The following is a 17,433-nucleotide window of genomic DNA, read 5'->3' as shown; positions in this document are numbered from 1 at the left end:
AATCTCCCCTTTTAGTTTAAAGCCATTTCCCCTTGTCCTGTCACTATCAGATCATGTAAAAAGTCAGTCCCACTCCTGCTTTTTCCCTAGCTCCGCTGAATAAAAACTCTATGGAGGTCAACAGTGACAGAGAAGGGCTGCTCAATAGGATGAAGTGCATGGAAAGAGCAAGGGCCCTTATACCGAACTCTGTCTCCCCTGCTCACAGCTGGGGTTGTTTATTTGGGGTGGGGACCAGGCTACAGATCTGCTCATGTTCTTAGGCACCAGGCAGCCCCTTCTGTCTTGCACAGCTCGCTTGCCTTCATCCCAGTTTTATCAACCTCCTGCCCAACTGGTTGACTATTCCTTTCTCCCATTCAAGCAGTTTCTCTTCCAAAACTGTCTTAGGAAGAGCCACTGAGAATAAGAGAAGCGGGATTTTCAGCCCTCAGCTAGAATGGCCCATCCATTACCTCCTGCTGAGACACCTGCCCAGGTGTACCTCCGCTGGTTTTAGGGACAGCACGTGCAATCTGCACACATTTGCTCAACAAGATAGAAAATGCTGCAAGTTGCAGCCGTGCAGCTCTAACACGCTCAGGACATCATGTGAGAGCTGTGATTTCTTTAAGAGCACACAGTTTGGTTAGATCTGAGATTCTCACACTGCTGACAAAGGCAAAGCTGTGACTCATAAGCCACTCTTCTTCCCCCAGAGCCTATCACCAGCACTTTCTGCACTGCCATTTCAAGTTTCTGCTTCAAGGGAAGAGACGTGAGCATTTGCTAAAGAAAATAAAGTTCTTCAAAAAGATGACATGAGAAATAACTGTATTTTTTTTTATCTATTTTTTCCACAGATTGTTATAAATAGCCAAATAATTTTGGTAGGAAATAATAATAATAATAATAATAATAATAATAAAGGCTATGTTGGAAGCAACTATTCAGCTTCAAATATTTCACAATTTTTTTGCACATTTATAAAGAAAGAAACAAATACCATAAAATTAAAAATAAGTAAATCAATCCAGCATCCTATCCAGGAAAACATCAGGCAGCTTTCCTTATTACAATTCCTGGCACTTCCCTCCCAGCCCTTAGCAGTGTAAGCCATCCAAGCTCGCTAACAGAAGAACAGCGCAGATACTAAGATCTGAGATCAAGTGGTCAAGCTGCAAATGAGCTGCTGAGCTGGGGCAGTGGCTGGGAGCACACCAGGGCGACCTGCCTTGTCTCCAGCACCACTGCTGCAGCGTGACTCTGGGCACTGCTCACACCACATGTGTCCCGGCAGTCCCACTGCTTGGCTGCACAGCTGCAGCTGCGCCCCAAATACTTCTGGGCCACGGCAGTAAAATGGGTTAGTTCCATTTGTGCTGAAGGTTGCACTGAGCTAACGAAGATAATTTAAGCAAACCCATTTACTCTCCATCCGGGCTAAATCGGAGCAGGCAGGTATAACAGCAAACAAGACAACATTTTCTCCATGGTTGTTGTAAACACTTCTGCACAAATACCATCCAGAAGAGCAGATCCAGTGGAAGTGTCACGCATCCACAGCTGCATGCAAATTCTAGCACAGCTTAATGCACTAAAACAGCCATTTTCCAATAAGAAATAATTATTTCCAAGGAACAACCAGCTACTCCTCGGGGACTTTATTTAGAGCCATCTGATGTACCCAATTTTCAAAATGCCCTACCTACAGCAAAAACAGTACATGACCTACACGCATATTCCTGGAACGATCATTTTCATGATGAAAATAAACTGAGAAACTGAAGTAATTTTATTGCATCTTGAAATCAACTTAAGTAGTGAAACTGGTTTGTTGAGCGTCTATAAAAGCCAGGTGGTGCTTTAAGGAATGAAATAATTATCTGATCACTTGTTACAGCTAAGATGAGAAACATGAAATAAGTTGAAGCAAACTTCACTACTTCGATGTAGAGTCACAGAAACCACAATCATCTTCATCCTAAAAAAGACATCCGAATTTTGTGCGCTGCTTCTTTTGGCACAATATAATGCTGGCTGTCAGTAAAGGGCTTTTTTCAGTGAAGAAAAATGGAAAGCAAGCATTCCCATTCATACAGCCCTGCTGAGCTGATTAGAACTGCCTGACACCGGTAGTTGTTTCTCAACTATATGCAATCATAGAAGGCTCGAGTCCTACACACCATTATAAAGTGTTCCTATACACTCATCTGAAATCAAGCAGACCTCCAGAAATGGCATCTGTTTAACACTAGCCAACTTAATTATTTTGTCATTGAAATAAATATTTATGAGCTAAAACACTACATCAAGTAGGAAAGCTTTAACGTAAAACAAATCATAAAACACTGATAATGGAAATGCTTGAAATGGCCCTAGAAGCACGTGGATTTATGTAAGATCTGTGAACATATAAACACTCAGATAGATATGTGAAGAAAAAGGTGGGGCTCAGTGCAGAGGACTAGACATCAAGAAGACTGATCTTCCTTAGGACAAGTGTATTCTTGCCAGCACTTTGGCCAGGTGGCACAAGTGTAGTGAATATCCTACCCATCAACAAAGATTCATCAAAAACCATTCATTCATTTTAAGGTAAGATTTTTCTTTTCTACATAGTTTTCAGCATTTTTAAAGTACGAGTTATTCCCTGAAATATTCTCTGAAAAATTCCCTGAAGCCTTCAGCAGTTCCCCCTTCCTAATGCACTTATCACAAAAGCCTCACTGCAGTGCAAATAGTGTGTTTGATAATAATCAACTTAATGGAATTATTTGATGAGGGATTCTTCCCTATGTGGCAAGATTAAGTCTATTATTTTGTTTAGGAAAGCTGTTCTTTAAAACATAATCACAGAATCACAGGGGTTGGAAAGAACCTCAAGAGATCACCAAATCCAACCCCCTGCTAAAGCAGGTACCCTACAATAGATCTTACAGGTAGGCATCCAGCTGGGCCTTGAATATCTCCATAGAAGGAGACTCCACAACTTCTTTGGGCAACCTGTTCTAGTGCTCCGTCATCCTTACCATTAAGAAGTTTTTCCACACATTAATATGGAACTTCCTCTGTTCAAGTTTTAGGCCTTTACTCCTTGTCCTATAGCTGCATACAACCAAGAAGAGCCTGCCCTCAACCATTTGCTTCGTACGTCCCTTCAGATATTTGTAAACACTTATCAGATCCCCTCTTAGTCTTCCCCAGGCTGAAGCGTCCCAGGTTACTCAGCCTTTCCTCATGTACGAGATGTTCCATGCTCTTCATCGTCTTTGTGGCCCTTTGCTGGACTCCACCTAGGAGATCCCTGCCTTTTTTGAACTGGACACAGTATTCTAAGTGTAGCCTCATCAGGGCAGAGTAGAGGAGAAATATTAAGTTTACTAAAACATTAGAACTATCATTCATGAGAAATCCCCAAATCACAGTTTCCCTTCTAACTTCAAGAAACACCTAAAACAAATTTACAAATGAAAATTGCACCACCCTAAATAAATAATGCAGCAGCACAAAAGCTACTTCTTGTATTGATCAACATGTATACTATAGTTTGCAGTTTTACTTCAATCTGTTCAAACAGCACGACACAATAAGATCAGTATAAAACAATATGGTTCTTATGCAAATAAGAAGACTTCCAAATTAAGTCTGCTGCTCCATAATATATTGCACATGGTTCTTCACAGCTTGTTCTCACACTGAAAAGTAGATTAAAATGGAATAGCAACCTCACACCTGCATTCCACTGATTTTACTGACTTAGTTCCTATTAGTTTAACAAAGAAAAAAGAAATATCTGAAGAAACAGAAGTCACAAATAGCGACAATAGCACCTACAGCCTCCCAGTGATATGGCACACTGTCTGTAATTTCATGGCACAGCATCATGAGAGGAAACGTGTGTCTTGCAAACCCCATCTGACACAAGAAACACTCACCCCACCGACCCACTGCTGTTAGCCCTGTCCCACACACCACTACTGTGAACTTGAGGACATATAGCTTCAGTGAACTATTTGTAATGCCAGTCACCTCCTCCATTCCTTACCAAGTACCTAGGGAAGCACAGGGTCCCCATTTATTTTCCTTTCACCTAGGTGTTCCAGAAATTCAAAGACACATAATAAAATGCATCCCCTTGCAAAAGACACAAGGAACTTCTACAAACAGCAGACAACTAAGAAAACAAAAAACTGAGACATTCTATTACTCTCCTAAACAAACATAGGCTTTTTAATGAGACTATGTTTATTAAACTCCAACACCATATTTGTGCCTAATTTTGGAGATTCTGTGAGAAAATGTCAGGTTTTACATTATCCTGCTATTCTAGTAACATGCTCAGCCCCAGGAATTTTAAGTGCTGACTTAACAACTTAATTGAAAGCCATGATGAGTAGAAGCAGGAACTATTTTCTAACAAGTACTCTGTAAGCAAACATGGTGGGTTTTGGCCATAAATTATGTTTAATGGGGATACAACACAATAACATGACCAAGCCAGGAAGGGAACAAGGAAAAGGGGTTTCATTTCTAGAAGCAGTCAACTTTTATCTTTTACCAGATTAGCTCAATTTATCCTATTGTACCAAAAACCTCCACCACCTGTTGATGCTTCTCCACTTTCCATAAATTAACACCTAATAGCTCAAGGCAGTGAGTTCAGGTATGTGAACACCTCAAAAGAGCAGTTTCCAAACTGTAATCCACGGCCAAAAGACACTGGCTGCAGAATACAGCTGGTCCAACAGAATTGTATCAAGCATTGTAATCGTTCATGTCTACATTTCACCGCATTACAGCAGTAACCAACGTGCTATACATCTGGGTATAGAGAAATACACGTGCATGCATACATAAAATTCTAAAACATAGATATATATACACATATAGTTTATAATACAGGTTAAAAAACAATCTGCCAAACCCCTGTTATTCAGTTCTTCTAAAAATCAAAGCCATTCCAATTTTATGACTGAATTTTATGACTGATTTTCTCTTTTGGTTCCAAAATCTTCCTCCAGACACCCAAAGGAAATGTGGAAAGTGCTTTTGTTCCCCCCTGAACGCAAATGGAGGAGGTTGCATCTCTCACAGACAGACAATACTTGGATTCATTCAAGTGCTCCTTAAGTGCAAATGGAAAAGCAGCCACAGCCACATCTTGGTGCAGTCCACAGTTTTTGTCATGTTCATTAGTGCAAAGTTGGGTGCAACGATATTCCGACTTTTCAAATGAAAAGGGTTAATGAGAGCTCTGCACTTGTTTATGACACACAGTCATGCTCACCACACCTCACAGAGGGCCCCAAGCACCCCCTGCCAAGTTTCCAACTTATGCCATTTCACAGGCTATTTTGTTTATCCACTTCATTAGCACCCTGAGCAGGCCTCCTCCTTCCATCCACCCTTCTGGAAGCTGAGGGCCGTTCATACATTTGTTACCCAACTGGTTTCTAACCAGGCAGGCCCGTTCTTTCTGCTGCCTTAATGACTGCGGATGAGACAACCTAATGTTCCAGTTTGATAAGCAGCCACACCACTCCATGGAAGGATGGATGGGAACACCTGGGCACAGGCCTGGCATGGTGTGGCCATGCTCCCAGCTCATGTACATCCATCCATTTGCTAAGGCCAGTACTTTTCCACATGCACAGAGCACCTCACAGCAAACACACAAAGCCTCCATGGATGTATATACATATGTGCTTTTTTAGAAATAACAGCCCAGCTGGCATTCTTAACCTTCTATTTCTCTCCTCTTGCACATCAGCAGTACTTCCATTCCAGCCCCAAAAGAGTTGCCATAGTTTGGTAACACCAGGAGTTTCCGTGTCACCTTCCTTCTACCTCACCTTTCACCCCACCTCCCACACACCTCATATCTTCATTCCCATCCTATTCAGGGGTAGGGCCTTCTGAGGGCCAGCTTTGAGCTGCACCAGGAGGATGGGCAGATGGTGCTGGGGATATTCTGCTGGGAGGTGTTAGCAGCCACCATCATACAGCTCTTTGATCTGCAGAGGACTGCGGATCTGGGCCTGCTAACCAGATGCAAGGGGCTCTCCCTCCTTCCCCCTTTTCATCCTTCTGCAGTACAGGCAGACAGTAATGCCATCAGCTTGAACGCAAGGGCCTATAAAACAATTACAGAGTTATTCTGAATCTATAAGGATCTACTTTTTCTTGACATCTTCTGTGAAAGCACAGAGTTTGCAAACCCACAGCTTAATTTGGAAAAGGATTCTTTTATCACAATCCTTGTTATTTAAAAGAAGTCCAAACCTCAACTGCAATTTTAATTGAAGTTAACAAAACTTAGTTTTCCAAAGTTCTTATCATAACCATATAACTTAAATTAAGATGAAAAGTATATGGGGTTCTTTTAGTACTTTCTACTAATTACTACCACTTTCATTAGATGGTGAAAGAAAATGACAATTTCTTTCCTAAACTGGCAGAGAATAGCCAATTCGGTAAGCTACATTTTTGTTCTCTGTGAGAGGGCAGTGGAAAAATCTCTTTCATTTATTAGGTCTTCAGAGACCAAAACTGGCTGGGTGTCAAACCTGCACTGTAGAAGCCCAAATCCATTCAGCCACGCGTAGATAGATTCAACAGCTTTTACAACCTGTTATCAGTATCAGCTTAACAGAAGACGAATCTCTGGTGTCCTCCAACGAGTGCTGCTGCAGCTCTTTATAAAAGGGAGCAAAAAGCTGAACTGGCATGCAGAAATTGTCATGGGGACAGACTGGGCAAGGCCTAAAGGTGAAAGAGTGATGATGGCAACCTCGGATAGAAAGATTATTTTGTTAATTTTTAGAAAGGTAGTGCTTACAGATGTGATGAACTGATTAAAATGTGCAGCCCTGTTCAAAAGGCACTTATCGCATTCAATCAGGTACACAACATATTAAAATCCAGGGAAAAATATTGAAACTGAAGTTTCCGGTACATACACCCAACATCACAGTATATGAACGCAGTATATGAATGTACCATTTCTGCAGCAGAAGTTTATGAATAACAGCACCTGCAATACTTTCTAATCTCGGATTTTAAAACTGAATGGAATAATTGCGTAACAAAAACACTTTTGCAATAGTGAGATTGCTCTTTATTTAACAATACTGTCGAAAAATAAATGCTCGTTCAATTTTTTTTGTTTAGCAAACACATTCTGTTCATTCTTTGAGATAAAAGGAACCACAAGCTAAATCACAGATGTTTCCCACATTATTAAATATTGTAAACAACTATTTTACCCTTAAAACAAGCAACTGTTGTCAAGCATTCAGCACGCATGAGCTAAAAGCTCAGTATTTTCATTCCAAACCAGCGGGCTGCAGGTATGGATGCAAACCTGTATCTGAGACCAGGTGAGCCTAAACATTCTGCAAATGGCCCTGTCATGTGAATTATATAGATTTATCGATACAGATATGCACACAAACACACGTGCCTTCTTTAGAGTTTAATAAAATCCACATAGTCTTCAGGGCTTCTGGGAGTAAGTGCGATTTTTATCACCATCACATCAGCCGGCCTCTTTAAGGCTCCTCTCCTCGCCATGCAGTTCACAGATCACAGGAACACAGAGACTCTGAACAGAGTTTTATTTGCACAAGAGCACAGGAAACGTTACACAACACCGGCACTCATATGGAGGAGGAGAGAATCTGTGCTCCTCACACCCATATTCGCCTGAATTCAGCCTTCAGTCACAATTTGCTCAGAGCTTTGAGGTAAGGAGTAAACTTTAAATAAAGTAAACAAAAACAGCATCCCTGAATACAGCGCAGAAACTATTTATTGGCATTTGGGGAGCAGAAAACACAAGTGTGGTTCAGGTACGTTGCAGAAATCTGCTGCAAAACAGTACAACTCTCCTAATCTTTGTCTCTCGCTTGAAGCAAAACAGCTTTGTGTTGCCTCTAAAAATAGGAAAGGAGCGCAGGGGGAAGGGAAGGGGGTGGAATAAGAGGATAAGTGGGAGTGAGAACTGATACACCATCCTGGCATTAATTTATAAAGACCGGTGAATTGTATTCTTAGACTACGGTTTTCCTAACCAAGTCAGGCACATTCTCAATTATCAAATAAAAAGAGCCATCCTGTACTTTTTATTCTGTACATGCAAAGAAAAAAAAAAAGGAAAAGTTTTGTTTCATCTGTTACCAAAACCATCACTCTGTAGTCAACGGTTCTAATGAAATACAGGCCAGAGGATTAGTCAGAGCAGATTCGTGGAAAAAAACAAACCCCAAACAACCAAACAATGGAAATCTGTATGCAAATGTAGGATTATCACAGCAATTAAACCCAAGGATGAGCCCTGCTTGAGTACCTCTGAGCACCATCCTACAAGGCTTTCCCTTACCCCAGCTCCACATAAATGAGTAGATAATGCAAGCCATTGCCCCAAAGAAGAGTGAAATCATAATTAAAGCTCTCACTTAAGCATTCTAAATACCAAATGTATCAGAAATGAAGCCCCTATCTGCTAAAATCCTATAAAGATTTTGCTCATTTCTTCAAAGGAGGAGTGGGCAGGGGCCTGGAGCGGAAGGCTGTCCTCTTGTCTATGTTTTGGGCCATTGCCTTGCAGAGGAAAGGTTGCTGCAGAGCAACATCCAAGATAGGAGGCAGAAGAGGAGTTCTTTGAAAGCTTTACGGTGTTGCAGACAAACAAACAAGCAAAGACATCTACCGATCATGCTTGTCTTGGGAAAAGCAGGCTGCGGTACAGAGCCCCAGGTTGGCTGGAGGCAAGGCAGCAAACCACTGAACGGCATCAACACAGCTTTCAGGCCAGATCCATCGGAGGAGGAAGTGGCAACAAAACGCTTTTCATGTTTTAACATCAGACCAATCTCAGCTGGGGTTTTGTGCAAGTAAATTGGACTCAGAGTTTTTCTCAGAGGGTTATTTTTAAATACCTGACCATATGAGCTTGCTTGGAATAGGAAAAAAGGGGAGGCAAAACTAAATGGTCATTACATATATGTATAAATATAACATTAAAAAACCCACAAGATATTTAAACGGACTAGAAATGTCCACTTTCACTTTAAAATTAAAGTTGGCACTGGACCTGAACCAAAAAAAGGCTATATTCTGACCGAGATGCAGCAGCACGCAGTTTCTAAAACCAGTATTTAAAACAGTTCAGAAGAGGAGAAAAAAAACACAACCTTGCACAAAATCTATCCTTTAGAAAAGCAGCAACTTGGTTTTGAGTCCTCATTCAAATACGTGCTGAAGCCACTCAGTGCTTGAAGAGAAAGCTCAAGTAGCAGAGGCAACAGCAGCAAGTTCACAACCAGAGCGTGGGGCTGTACAGAGTTCACTGGCTGGCAGCAACATCAACAAATAAGGGCTGGAGGGCTGACCCTGAGTTATCTCAATGCTGCTTTCCCTGCAAGAAGCAGCTGCACCAGTGCCAGAAAGAGCCTCGTGTTTATTTCAGTATTTTGAAAGAGAAGTAGATAAAGGCTCACATCTAGGCCTATGTAAATCATCTCGAAAGATTCAGTGGGATGCTGAACATCAGAGAACACATGATCACAGGCATGAAGCGTTAGCAAGAGAAACGGCTGAGACCAAGAAAGAGAATACTTGTATCTAACGGCGCAGTCCTGAATCCCAATACTGTCTGACTGTCATTCTGGTAGGTAGGAATCTAACAATTGTATTTTTTCAGCAGTACCCATTAATATATTTAGAACCACATCACGTAATGCCACCTAAAAATACAAAACAAGCAACTGCTTCAAAAACACGCTTTTGGGATTGAAGAGGCATATTTTCACGTATAGAGAATAGCATTCGTATATCAATTTATCTCAAATCAACTGTCCCCATCTGTTTACTTAGGCCTTTTTTGGGTTGTCACTATCAATAATATATGCAAAAATTTGCATAGCTCTGCCAACAGTGCTGGTTAATTGTCTGTTTGCTGAAGTTCTTCTGAGCAAAATTACTTTATTTGTCAAACAAAAAACGGTGCTTTTAATAGTGTTTTGACAATGGAAAAGCACAATTTAAATATTAAAATTACATTATATGATCTCAATGTACGATAGTGTCAGCCAAAGAACTGAAGTTCTGCCAGTGTGCATATTCCCCTTCCCAAGCTGTCGCTGGTATTGCTTATCTGTCATCTCCCCCCCTTTTGAATTTGGACTTTTACACTACAAGAAGGAACTGATTTCTTGGTTTCAAAGAAGCTGCACACACCCTGCTTTTCACAGTGGAAAACACAGAGATAGAAAGCTGCCTTCTAAGCAAAGAAGCCCAAGTTAAATAACAGAAAACAAACAAAACAATCAACACTCAAAATTCAAAAAGCCAAAACCACACAAATGCCACCAAAAGAAGAAAAACACTAGAAATGCTTTATCCCAAACCATACTGGTTCGTATTTGCTATTTTACTTGTTTAAGTGTTTCGATATTCCATAGTTTTTTTTTATTTACTCTGTGTACAGTCAATTTCTGAAACTACAAAGTTATGGGTGCCCAACCTTTTGGCTTGCAAGGGCTGTTCTGAATGAAGTAGGTGCTTAGGGTTATGATTTAGCAGAGGGTTGTTAGAGTTAGGGTACTATGGCTAGGCTACGGTTGGACTTGATGATCTTCAAGGTCTTTTCCAACCTGGCTAATTCTACGATTCTAAGAGGGATTGTCTAGGGCTGCATCTATGAAGGTTTCTCTGAAAGTAACACTTCCTAATGGTTACCGTAGAAACTGCAACTGATACAAAGAGCACAGCAACACTATTTGATAGAAGTTCTCAGCTACAAAACGTTCTTTTTCAACACAGTCACTACCATTAGCTATGCATCTTTGCCTGCGATGAACAAAAGCCTGCATGCTGCGCTCAGGAAAATCTGCACCAGCAATGGTGACCCACTGTCACCACTGCTGAAATGCACCACCGACTGCCTCACTATGCTCACATCCACTGTTTAGTCTCCTTAAGTGTTCAGCAAGCATTGATGAATGACAGTGGGTATCATTTTTTCTTCATGGGGGAGTTCAGCTCCACACCTTTGCTTCATATGCACTTCCATGTCAGATATCACTGCATCAAACTGCCCCTCTGCTGCCATCTGTCACTGCCACATCCACCTCCGATATCACAGCCAAATGTAATACCATAGGAGGCTCTATTTTTAGAGCAGCCCTTACAAAATATACAATATAGCTAATGTGCATAAGTGGCAAAACTCACATCAACTTCTAATGTTTTGGGTTGGTTTTTTTTTGACATATTAAAAAGAAAACCACAAAAACACAGAACTTGTGGGATACGTGACTCTGTTTTCGTAAAACTAATGCCTCCATCTGGCTCAGTGGCAATGGGTTCAATTCTCACTGAGCTCTCAAGGTGTTCATCAGAGATTCTGGAAGAAATTTTACTCTTCCTGTGCTTCACCCTGGATAACTGTTGTTCACATGTGTATGTTCTGCTAAATAGCAATGACACGGATAAGGTGAGACTATGAAGCAACGGATATTTCTCTGTATTAAGAAAGGGCTTATGAAAGTCCGGTAAAGAAACATGGTCAGATTTTGGATTGCACCTCAGCACATTCTACTCAAAAATTCGCAGGTCATGTATTCATGCTGAAATAAAATGGACTTGTATATAAACAAAAAAACTGATGATCTATTCTGCAATCTTGAAACCTATTCTCCAATTCCTGTACCAAAAAGGAGAGCATGGCTGCCTGTTGTTTTTTTTTGCTGCTCACAGGATTGTGTTTAGCCACAGTATCAACTAATGAAGTCTTCTGCTGTTTATTAGAGTGGAAAGGAAGAGATCCATCAACTTTTAACCAGACTGTGTGACACTTTATGTATCTTAAATGCTTGTTTCCATTCCAAGGCAAGAATCTTCTTTCTGAGCTTAAAGGATTTCTCTCAAAGCAAAACCAGAAAAATAAAAATACAGAAATAAGCATTCACACCACACTTAACAATATGTGCACCAATCACCCACACAGACGGAATAGAATCCCCTACTGCACACAGTTTTGAGTACCACCGCCATCTATGCTTAGTTGTATTTGCAGTATCTCAAATTGTTCCACCCATGTTCCAGACCTCTTTGTTTCAAGCAATGCATTTTGGGTCCCCTTTCCCCAGAGTGCCAACAAAATACTTAAGGCAGCGATCTGGTACCAACAGGAGAGTGAAACAAAACATACAATATTTACAAGAGAAGAGCTGCATCCAACCATAAATTAGCTCTCTTCAAAGCTGTTTTATTTTCTGGTATTTATAACCAGTTACAAGATAATAGTTAAGTTGGAGTGAGTGCAACTGAGTATCTGCAGGAGACTACAACCATTAAAACCATCTGCAGAAAGCAAGTGGAATTAAATGATCCCAGGGCTACTTCTCTCTGCTAGAACCTTTGTATTGTGGAGACACTGTTTCCTTCCCAACTCTATAAATCTCTTCAGTATTTAACAGAGTTAAGATATAAGCCACAAAAGGAAAAAGCACGAGAAAAACCAACCAAACAACAAGAAATAAAGTGCATTAGTGCCAGCAAAAGCCTATTTCACATGAAAACAAGGGTTATCTCACTCACTTAGCTTCCATGTTAGTGCATCGCTCTGAAAATAACACTGAGGAACAGAAAAATCAAGCTCTTGCGTTAGCACCTAACTTTGCTTGCCTGAGTAATTCAACCTCCCCACATAGATGAACTACAACACAGAATTTAACCACACATGCCATTTTCCATTTGCACTGCCCTCTATACTTCACTACAATATTCACTACATTCAATATTTTGTATTACTTTTACTGACTAACGTATGACTCCATGCATCATTTCTTGTAGGTTTCAGAGGCGTTCAGTGGCATGAATTACGTATTTTCCTGAGAGAATATTCTATGTATTCTATAAAGTTCACCAGTAAGTCAACGTGATTCACTTACAGCATCATTTGCATTTAGGGTCTACATTATGCCTGCTCCTAGCATGAGCAACAGGCAGTATGTAAATGTAGGTGGTTATTATGGAAACTTAGGCCCTAATTTTACAAAGTATTTAGGAAATAGATGTATTTAAATATTCAAAGCACATCGTCTCTTGAGTCAAAGCACAGTTTCTCCTTGAGAAGACTGAGCACTCAGCATTTTTACAAATCAGTCCAGAGGCGATTTGCCTCTGCACAGGCAAGCAAGGCACATATTTCACGACGACCTCCTGAAATGCTAAGTGACATGCAAGCATCAAGCAGCTTTATTGATCTTATTTCGTTCCTAAACAGGAACTCTGTTTTCCTTTCTGAAACGATATGCCCTCCTGTCTCTTCAGCATGGCAAGCAGTGCTTATGTCATGGCCTACCAGGCCCAACCCCTCTCCAGTTCCTCATGCCAACACCAGTCTCTCCCTTCTCAGCCCCGCAGTCAACTTCTGGACCTCCAGCCAAGCACCACAACCCCGTTGGGATAAGAAATGCAAGGAAAACAGGGCAGAGAGAGCTTATGTAGATCATGTGTTTGTTTTGCAAAAGATACCGAGCAAAGCACAAGTGAACTCAACAAAGACAACATCTGATGTTTCATCTACTGAGACCGAAGTATGTTAAAGCTTACACCCTGCACAAAATGTTGATGTAATGCCTTCTGCTCAATAAAAAAACAACAACCAAGATCCAGCTTTTTCTCCAGAATATCTAAATTTTCACTCCAAAGCACACATTCTACAGAACTGATAAAGAAGGGACACATTAAACTTTCTAACAGTCTCATCCGCAAAAGCAGAGACTCTTGATCAAAAACCACAGAATAAGTATCTATTAATTCAGCTTCAAGTAGACACCCACCATGAAAAACCAGTACAGATGAAAGCAACTGAAGATTAGATTTCACACTTATATAGGGTTCTATCAGCATAAGTTACAACTGTTATCATAACTACCTTAAAATATTAGTTTCTCCAACTCTCTGCTCACTTCCTGTCATTTGTCAACTTCACAGGCCACAAATTTCCAGACACTGAGTTTGATTTACTCTCTCTATATGTGTTTCTCTAAGTTTGGGTAGTTTATATAAAAATGGGCTTTTATGTGTGTATGTATAAAAATTGTTAGTCATCTATATTTCAGTATGAATAAAACATGTTGTTTTTATTTAAGATAAAATGCTTTATAATGAAAGAATAAAGCATCTATTTCAGAAAAAAAGAATGTTGAAAGAAAAACTTATCAACCAAATGTAAAACGTAGTGAAAATACACTGCAAAGGCAGATATGTATGGCCCTTTAACATCTTATTTGTTGTTACACTGTTAATTTATGGATTACTAACACAAGTTTGAATACAAACATAACGTGTAAATGACACAGCCTCACTTCAAGACATCTGTGAACTGAAAATAATAATTAATTCAAGTCTCCTGTGAAGAGTCAGATATTTATCATGCTAGAGAACAGTGGATTTCATACAATGAATTTTTCCACCTCTCCTTCTGAGTTCTCATAAATCTGAACATGTGCAGTAAGCAAACAGCTGATCACATTAGAGAATACAGATTAGTAAACCACAAGATCCACTGATCACATAATCTTACTTTTTGTGTATTACAGGCCATGAAGCTAAATTAATTTTTGAATTAATACTTGAAACAGTGCTTCTCTGGAGGGAAATGCATCTGATCTTGATTAAAACTCACTATGAAATTCATCCCATATATGGCAGCGCAGTGCTCTTCTGTTGCAATCCTTACAACAAAAAAACAAAACCCCCCAAAACCCTGTACCTTTAGTTTTGAATTTTATCTAGTCTTCCTGCCCCTGGATTTGGTTACAGGTTTGTTTGCTTAACTTACAGACCCAGTACCACAGAACAGTTCCCTGGCAGTCACCCTCCCAACCACAGACTTGTTTTTCCAGAGGGAATTACACTCATGATGAAGGCTCTTCTGCTGTTTTCTGATTCTTTAATCTAAATACCTGACTTAGGGGGGTTGTGGGGTCTCCTTCCCTGGAGATATTCAAGACCTGCCTCAATGCCTACCAGTGTGACCTGGTGAAGGGAACCTGCTTTGGCAAGGGGGTTGGACCCAATGATCTCTGGACATCCCTTCCAACCCCTATGATTCTGTGACTTGGAGCATTTATATTAACCCACCTATGGGTGCCAGTACAATAAAATATTGAGCTTACTAGAGAAATGATCTAGCAGCCTGTCTACTGCTATATAACATTCCTCTGCTCTTCTGCTTACACAGCCACAGTTGTGTTGGTCTTTTTTGCCAGGACTATATTGGCAGCACCTGGATTCAGCCGATTATTTGCCATCACCTTTCCAACAGCCACCTTTGTTCCTGGATGCAGGACTCCATATTTAACTACTCAAATGCATTTTGTCATTTTGCCACCACCAGCCAAATGGCCTGTACAGCTCTGTAGCAGCTCCTTGCTCTCTTCATTATTAATCACTTCACAAACTTTTATACCATTTACTTTCTCCATATTCTATTTTGCATCATAAATATCAAAGGGAATGTGACCAAATTAGTCACTTGCAGTTTTCTACTGAAATAGTTACTTGGTGATTCCTCTTTCAACACTTATTAGTCATAATTTATATAGTGGGTATAAAGCATTTTGATTTTGCCTTGCTTTAGTTTCTTACAACTCTGAGCTACTCTGACTTAGATGATATGGTCCACAAGGCTAGCTACAAACTTACTCAAAATGAACAGCAGTCATGGATCTCATTCTACCTCCTGTCCCCCACAGTATACAAATTCTCATCATCTCCTCTTATTTTATGTTTTTCGGTGTTCACAATGACTGACAGAAACACGGGAATACACATGAACAAAATGTGACAGCAAGCATGGTTTTTCAAGAGCTCTTTCAAGAGAAAACCTTGAGTTCTGCTTCATGTTTCCAAGAATATTTGTTTGTTTAGCAGTTCTGAATTAAAACCAAAATACTTCTTAAGTCTGCACAAAAGGAACACGGTACCACGCCTGCTCAGTACCAGTGAGGAGAGGAAAGTCCTCTCTGCATTCAGTCACTCAAACTTTATCTGAGCACTGTTTCTGTAACGTATTTTATCGGTGTATTGCATGAAAACTACTAATCATTTCTCAAGATAAAATCAGAGCTGATCTTGTCAAATGCGCTATCTCAGCTAACATTAATTATACTGCCCTCTTCTAATTCATGGTAGTCAAGTCTTGGGTCAGCCTTTTCAAGATTCTATCTAAGGTCAGAGTCAGGCTGTTGAGTCTAGAATAGCAGCTTATCCCACTCAAGACAATATTCTTCCAAGTAAATCTAAATTTTCTGCATCCACTGAGGGGAAAAATATCAATCAACATTATCAGCACAGAGAGCCACGTAGATAAACCATGAAGTTATTGGACAGCAGTTGGCAAGTTTACAGAATCACAGAATCACAGGGGTTGGAAGGGATCTCTGGAAAGCATTTTCTCAAAGCACATACCTTACACTTTCTGCACAAATTTATGCGCATCTACTTTTATGTGATTCTTATTTTTCAGACTAGTCCAGAATTGCATCTTGAAACTCACAAGGTGGGACTTTAAAAAATAATGAAACAAAAAATTACTATTTGAAAATAGTTTTGTGCTCAACCCACCTCCATTTCTCATAACGGGACAAAATGCCTTCATTTGCCCCTCTCTGAAGAGTACTGTGCTAATCGTCTCCAGTTTGGAAGGCACCAACTCTACATTTAGAACCTCCAAAGTTAAGGTACTACCATAAAAAGACTTTGAGTACAGCTCTCAGCTTGCGGTCTATCGTAACAGCCTCCCTCCTCGTCAGCTCTCAGAGGGTCAAATGATCTCTTCTAAAGATCTGACAGTCACACTACAGCAAATCTTCATCTTACACTCAGCTTTTAAACAGATTTTATATTATTTCCTCTTACAGCTATTTGAAAAAATCACCGACAGTTAATGACACTGTTCCTGGCAAATTCAGATGTCCTCAATATGTCTAGCTCTGTTTCACATTGTTCAGTTTTCCAGTCAGAGGTCTGAATGTGAAGAAGGCTTTTTTTTGGGGGTGGCAGTCAGTCTGGAGATCTTCTCTTTTTTTTTCCCCTCCTACAGAAGGGGAAAGATTTACTTGTGGAAGCAAACGTCCCTCAATGCAGATTTCTGGGTAAAACGTACAGATTTGCTCACATTTTTCATATAATTTTCACTTCATTTAGGATTGGGGCTTCAGTCATACAGTGAGAAACATCTCCTGTAACCTACTGACCTCAGATAATACCCTTCTAGTTTCCTACCCATAGTCTGTATATTACAAAAGAACTCCCAATTAAAAGGATGCACAAAAACCCTAAGCACTGTTTGTACATATAAATACACAGTGAAAGAAAAATCTGAAGTTGAATCAGATGTCTGTATACTAGAAGCAGCACTTTGAGAAGTTCACA

At 40.2% G+C, this 17,433-nt stretch overlaps 1 protein-coding gene across 7 annotated transcripts in view; it reads right to left on the bottom strand.

Annotated features, from left to right (window-relative positions):
- The window catches only part of NCOA2 (nuclear receptor coactivator 2), a 191,221-nt gene that overhangs the window by 124,983 nt on the left and 48,805 nt on the right, over positions 1 to 17,433 (bottom strand). The gene's annotated exons all lie outside the window — the stretch shown is intronic.

This window comes from Excalfactoria chinensis, chromosome 2, assembly GCF_039878825.1.
Source record: "Excalfactoria chinensis isolate bCotChi1 chromosome 2, bCotChi1.hap2, whole genome shotgun sequence".
NCBI classification, from domain to species: Eukaryota; Metazoa; Chordata; class Aves; order Galliformes; family Phasianidae; genus Excalfactoria; species Excalfactoria chinensis.
The sequence above is the reverse complement of the archived record's forward strand: the minus strand, read 5'-3'. Positions and strand labels throughout refer to the sequence as shown.